Source organism: Neophocaena asiaeorientalis, unplaced genomic scaffold (genome assembly GCF_003031525.2).
Source record: "Neophocaena asiaeorientalis asiaeorientalis breed wild unplaced genomic scaffold, Neophocaena_asiaeorientalis_V1.1 scaffold184, whole genome shotgun sequence".
Classification (NCBI taxonomy): Eukaryota; Metazoa; Chordata; class Mammalia; order Artiodactyla; family Phocoenidae; genus Neophocaena; species Neophocaena asiaeorientalis.
Window position 1 is genome coordinate 4,931,274 of NW_020185325.1, and position 7,480 is coordinate 4,938,753.

Sequence of the window (7,480 nt, forward strand, 5' to 3'; positions counted from 1 at the left end):
TTTTAGAATCAAGAAAAGATTATGAGTATATATAGTAATTTTCATTTTCTTGCCTGAAAGTTTATTGATTCCAAGGTATCAACTTTGCTTATTTTGTTCTATTCTGTTACTCTTACACATATGTAAACATTCTACCAAGTTTCTAAAAGAATGGAAAACAATGTTCTGCTCCAGTTTACATGCAAGTTTCTTCTTTAAAACATGTGTGAATGATGTTGTAAAGAGATGAAGAAGGTGGCTACTTAAAGCAATATTATTCTGAATTATTTCATAAAGTGATGGTCTTCTAAGTAAAATAAACATCAGTTTACATTTGGGTTTTAAATATTTCAAGCTAAACCAATTAAATTTTGTAAAATTTCATTGCTGTATCTCAGAAGTGCATCTTGATGAATTTAGGCGATGATACAAAAACTGAGAGCAGGACACACAGTAGGCTCACTAATTATCCTTCAATTGGAATGTATTTAAATGTTAAAGTGATTTTTAAATTCCCAGTTCAAAGAAGACATACGATGACCAAGAGGCACATGAAAATATGCTCAGCATCAATAATCAGAGAAATGCAAATTAAAACCACCATGAAATATCACCTCACACCTATCAGAATCGCTATCATCAAAAAGAACACAAATAACAAATGTTGGCAATGATGTGAAGAAAAGGGAACCCTCATACACTGTTGGTGGGAAAGTAAATTGGTGCAGCCGCTGAGGAAAACTATGGAGGTTTCTCAAAAAACTGTAAATAGAACTACCATATTACCCAGCAATTCCACTCCTGGGTATATATATCTGAAAAAAAAATGAAAACACTAATGGGAAAAAATACATGCACTGCAACATTCACAGCAACGTTATTTACAAATGCCAAGATACGGAAGCAACTGAGGTGTCCAACAACAGATGAATGAATAAAAAAGAAGTGTTATATATATACAATAGAATACTACTCAGCCACAAAAATGAATGAAATTTTGCCATTTGCAACAACATGGATGGACTGGGAGGGTATCATGCTAAGTGAAATAAGTCAGACAGAGAGAGACAAATACTGTATAATATCACTTATATGTGGAATCTAAAAAATAAAACTAGTGAATATAACAAAAAAGAAACAATCTCACAGATATAGAGAACAAACTAGTAGTTACCAGCAGAAAAAAATTCCTAGTTTATATGCTTCCATACCAAAATGAAAATGTCATTATTTCATTATTGATTCTCTTACCTTGTTTTTAGATATTTAGTGAGAAAGACTCAAGTCAATTCCCATGGAAATAAAAGGCTGATTCCTTTAGGGAGGAATTATTTTAAAATATATAACGATGTCATACTGGATCAGCAAATTTATTTGTTGAAAAATTGGACTATTATTTGAGGTCTGTGTGTGAGAGAGAGAAAAAGAGAGGGCTTTAGAGAGTTACTGTGAGTTCTTAGAGCATTCCACATCAATAGAATCTGAAAAGAGCAAAATATACAATAAATTCCAAGCTGAAGTACATGGATTGAATTAAAATTTTGCAATAGGGGGCGTTGAGCCACATGAAATCAGTATAGAGAGTTTTCAACATACAAGAAAGAAAATTGGTTTAAATATAATATCTCAAAATAGCACAACTTGCAGCAAGTATATAATTTGTGAAGTAATTGGGTAATTAATTGAAAAAAAAAAGTTGAGCGGTGCACGGAGCTTGTCCATCTTTCAAAAAATGGAGCTCAGATGGCATATGGCAGAATGTAAATGCATCTCTTCTCTGTGGCTTTGAATGTTAATTTTGCAAACTATTCTAGTTCATCCAATTTGTAAAGCTAAATATAAATTGCAGTTTACAGAAGAATTTTTGACTTAATGTCACTTTCTTATCATTCGTTTTTTCAAAATTAATATGAAGCCTTATGGAATATTTCCTAAATTTTTAGGATGTCTTCACGTTATAAAAATTTCTTCTTATCAATGTTTTCCTCCTTCAGTATTTTTCTAGTGTAGATTATACTGTACAAAACATGGTAATAACATTTCAAAATCACTGTGGGTTTTACTTCTAATATACAGGAATATCTTGGTGATGTTGTGGGGTCAGTTCCAGACCACAGCAATACAGTGGACATTGCAAAATATTTTTGGTTTCCCAGTGCATATAAAAGCTATGTTTACACTATCCTGTAGTCTATTAAATGTGCAATAGCATTATGTCTTAAAAAGCAACGTACATATCTTAATTTTAAAATACTTTACTGCTAAAAAAAAAAAAAAATGGCAACCATCACCTGAGTCCTCAGAAAGTCATAATCCTTTTGCTGGTGGAGGGTCTTGCCTCAGTGTTGATGGTTGCTGACTGATCAGGGTGCTGGTTGCTGAAGGTTGGGGTGGCTGTGGCTATTTCTTAAAATGACAATGAAGGGAGCCTCAAAAATGGACTCTTCCTTTCGTGACTGGCTTCTCTGCAGCATTCTGTTTGATAGCATTTTACCCACAGTAGAAATTCTTCCAAAATTGGAGTCAATTCTCTCAAATCCTGCTTTATCAACTAAGTTTATGCAATGTTCTAAATTCTTCATAGCCATTTCAACAGTCTTCACAGCATCTTCATAAAGAGTAGATTTCATCTCAAGAAACCACTTTCTTTGCTCATCCATAAGAAGCAAGTCCTTATCCATTGAAGTTTGATCACGAGATTGCAGCAATTCTGTCATATCTTTGGGCTCCACTTCTAATTCTAGTTCTCTTGCCATTTCCAACACATCTCCAGTTCTTCCTCCACTGAAGTCTTGAACCCCTGAAAGTCATCCATGAGGGGTGGAGTCAGCTTCTTCCAAACTCTTGTTAATGTTGCTATTTTGATTTTTTCTCATGAATTCTTAATGGCATCCAAAATGGTAAATCCTTTCCAGAAGGTTTTCAATTCACTTTGCCCAGATCCATTAGAGGAATCACTGTGTATGGCAGCTATAGCCTTGTGAAATGTATTTCTTAAATAGACTTGAAAGTTGAAATCGTTCCTCAATCCATGGGCTACAGAATGGATGTTGTGCTAGCAGCCATGAAAACAACATTAATCTCATTGTACATCTCCATCAGAGTTATTGGATGACCAGAAGCACTGTTAATGAATGGTAATGTTGTAAAAGGAATCTTTTTTTCTGAGCAGTAGGTCTCAACAGTGGGCTTAAAATATTCAGTAAGCCATGATATCATCTAGGTTTTATTTTTCCATTATAGAACACAGGCAGAGTAGATTTAATGTAATCCTAAAGGGCACTAGGATTTTCAGAATGGTAGATGAAAATTGGCTTCAACTTCAATTACCAGCTCCATTAGCCCCTAACAAGACAGCAAGCCTGTCCTTTGAATCTTTTAAACCAGACATCAACTTCTCCTCTTTAGCTATGAAAGTCCTAGATGGCATCTTCTATTGGGTTGGCCAAAAATTTCGTTTGGGATTTTCTGCAACATCAGGTAAGATGTTACAGAAAAACTCAAATGAACTTTTTGGGTAGCCCAATATATAAGGCTTTTTCAATTACACTGAAAATCTGTTGTAGTGTAGCCACCTTCATTAATGATCTTAGCTAGAACCTCTGGATAACTTGCTGCAGCTTCTACATCAGCACTTGCTGTTTAACCTTGCATTTTGGTGTTATGGAGATGGTGTCTTTCCTTAAACCTCATGAACCAACTTCCGCTAGCTTCAAAGATTTTTTTCTGCAACTTCCTCACCTCTCTCAGTCTTCACAGAATTGAGGGAGAGGTAGGGTCTTTCTCTGGATTAGGCTTTGGCTTAAAGGAATGCTGTGGCTGGTTTGATTTTCTATCCAGACCATTAAAACTTTCTCCACATCAGCAGTAAGATTGTTTCACTTTCTTATCATTATGTGTTCGCTGGAGCATCACTTTCTGTTTCCTTTGCATTCACAACCTGGCTAAGTGTTTGATGTGAGAGGCCTAGCTTTCGGCCAGTCTCAGCTTTTGACGTGTCTTCCTCACTAAGCTTAATCATTTCTAGCTTTTGCTTAAAGTGTGAGATGTGCAACCCTTCCTTTCACTTAAACACTTAGAGGCCATTATTAGGCCTCTAATAGGATTATTAATTGGCCTAATTTCAATATTTTTGTATCTCAGGGAATAGGGAGGACCAGAGGAGTGGGAGAGAGAGGGGGCAATGGTCCATCCATGGAGTAGTCATAACACAAAAAACATTTATCAATTAAGCTTGCCGTTTTATAAGGCAGCAGTTCATGGAGCCCCAAAATAATTACAATAGCAGCATCAAACATCACTGATCACAGATCACCATAACAAATATAATAATGAAAAAGTTTGAAATATGGCAAAAAGTACCAAAATGTGACACAGAGACACAAAGTGAGCAAATGCTGTTGGAAAAATGGCACTGATAGACTTGTTCAATGCAGGGTTGCCATATACCTTCAATTTGTGAAAAACCCAATTTATCTGTGAATCACAATAGAGCAAAGTGCAATAAAATGAGGTATGCCTATACCTTTATTGTCTCAATATTTATTATTTTCTTGCCCACACACTCCAAACCACAATTTCACAGGATTTCTCTCCAAACATTCTAATCTCTTTGGTGTTTCTTGAAACATGCCTCCCTCTGACCTCAGCTGAGTTAATTCCTCCCTCCTTTGAGCTCTCCTTGCATTTGCCCCCACTGTGTTAGAGACCTTTGTTTATGAAGCTTTCTCCTCCTCTAGATTCTATGCTACTCAAAGGAGAAATATGAGTAATTCATATTTTTCTCTTCAGTATGGAGCACAGTGCCTGAAATATACTCAATAATGCTAATTAATGTAGAAAATTTTTGCACAAAAATTACAGTTGTCCTCTAACAGTAAGGGACATTAAAAATGCACTGAAATACTAAGAATTATACATAATAAGTAAAAGGTCAATAAAATTATTTCTTTGCCTTGCTAGGCAGGTTATTTTTCTTCTTTCTATAAAATTTTAAACTTATATTACTCCATTACTAAGTGATTTACAAGTATAAATCTTCTTCCTATAAAGTACAGGAGCTAGGAGGCAGGGTTCTAGCCAGGATTCTGAGTTTACCCAGAGTAACCTTGGGAAAATTACTTAAATTGACTTTTCTTTTTTGTAAGATAGAGAGAATAGAAATATCTGTCTCATGGGTTGGTTGTGAGAATCATGTGATATGTAAAGCCCCTAAGAAAGTGTTATAATTCAATAACATTAGCTCTTCTTATCATCACTGCTTTTGCACCTTCTTAGAAATTTGCATTCTTTACCATGTTGAATCCTCAGCTCTGCTTTGCATTAAAAAAAAATTTAAACAATTAAATGACCTGCCTTTAGTAGTTGAGATGCCATCTATCCAATTTCTGTATTTTTAGCACAAGTTAATGTAGAGAAATCTTTTGAACTTCATCTAAGATTTCTCTCTGATAAATCCAACTGGTAGTTCCAGTGAAAACACAATTCAACTGGCTTAATCTGGAAGCACGAGTTCCCTTTGAAGAAACTCACATTTTTGTTCTTGCTGTCAAAATCAAATATATCAAGTTTAAGCATTCTATTTTTTTTCCTTTTCAGGCACTACTTTACTACATTTCCCATGTTTAGCAGACAAAGACAGTATGGTATATATGCCAGTATCACTTCTGTAAATTGATGCTGCTTTCTGTTGCACACATTAGCACTGGCAGTAAAAAGTTTAGGTCAGAAATTATCATATATATTATATAAAAATACAATTTCATCTCTTGATCAGTCATGAGCCCAAAGACAGCAGAGCCTGTACTTTCCCACTTATGCCATCATGAATTCTGTGCTCCTGACACTGAAGAAGAACAGGCACCATTGAAGGGGCTAAATTTTTGGTCCAGAGACATATATAGAATAAAGAGGTGACATTTTCACCAAGTTCATTTTAATTCTCACTGTATTTTCTATAGTTTAGTGTTATTTTTCATTTCCTTCTTCAAATCACCCCTGAAACCCTTTGGGGCCTACATCATTGTGTTTGGACTGAGAACAGTATTATGTCAAATTTGGGGCCCTTCACCCAGGCTCATCAAGAAGAAAAGAGAATACCCAAATAAACAGAATAAGAAATGAAAAAGGAGATGTAACAGCCGATACCACAGAAATAAATTAAAAAAAAAAACCATAAGGTAATGCTGTGGACAATTATATGCCAACAAATTTGACAACCTAGAAGAAATGGACAAGTTTCTAGAAACATACAGCCCACCAAAATTGAATAATAAGGAATAATTTGAACAGCCTGATCACTAGAGGTGAAATAGATCTGTAATTTAAAAACTCCCTACAGACAAAAGTCCAGGACCAGATGGCTTCACAGGAGAATTCTACCAAACATACAAAGAAGAACTTATACTGATCCTTCTCAAACTCTTCCAAAAAACTGAACAGGAGGGAACACTCCCAAAGACATTCTATGAAGCCACCATCACCCTGATACCAAAACCAGAAAAAGACACCACTAAAAAAGAAAATTACAGGCCAATATCTTTGATGAGTATAGATGCAAAAATTCTTAACAAAATATAAGCAAACTGAATCCAACAACACATAAAAAAGATCATACACCACAACCAAATGGGATTCACCCCAAGCTCACAGGTTGGTTCGATATACGCAAAACAATCAATGTGATACACCACATAAACAAAAAAAAAGAAGACAAAAACCACATGATCATCTCAATAGATACTGAAAAAGTATTTGACAAAATTCAACATCCATTCATTATAAAAATTCTTACCGAAGTGGGTATAGAGGGAACATATCTCAACATAATAAAAGCTATTTATGACAAACCTACAGCCAACATAATACTCAATGATAAAAAGCTGAAAGCCTTCCCACTAAAATCTGGAACAAGAAAAGGATGCCCACTCTCACCACATCTATTCAACATAGTATTGAAAGTCTTAGACACAGCAATCAGACAAGAAAAAGCAATCAGACAATAAAACTCCTAGAAGAGATCATAAGCAAAACATTCTCTGACATAAATTGTACCAACGTTTTCTTAGGTCAGTCTCCCAAGGCAATAGAAATAAAAGCAAATATAAACAAATGGGACCTAATCAAACTTACAAGCTTTTTACTTTAAAGGAAACCATAAAAAAATTAAAAGACAACCTATGAAATGGGAAAAAATATTTGCAAATGATGCAACTGACAAGGGTTTAATTTCCAGAATATACAAACAGCCCATACAACTCAACATCAAAAAAACAAACAACATAGTTGAAAAATAGGCAGAAGACCTAAATAGACATTTCTCCAAAGGAAAAATACAAATGGCCAATAGGCATATGAAAAGACACTCAATATCATTAATTATTAGAGAAATGTAAATCAAAACTACAGTGAGGTACCACTTCACACCAGCCAGAATGGCCATCACTAAAAACTCTACAAATAAATGCTGGAGAGGATGTGGAGAAAAGGAAACCCTCCTACA

At 34.9% G+C, this 7,480-nt stretch overlaps 1 pseudogene; it reads right to left on the reverse strand.

Annotated features, from left to right (window-relative positions):
* Nucleotides 1–1,422: 1,422 nt before the first annotated feature.
* Nucleotides 1,423–4,065, reverse strand: LOC112392594 (tigger transposable element-derived protein 1-like; annotated as a pseudogene).
* Between the last annotated feature and the right edge of the window lie 3,415 nt (nucleotides 4,066–7,480).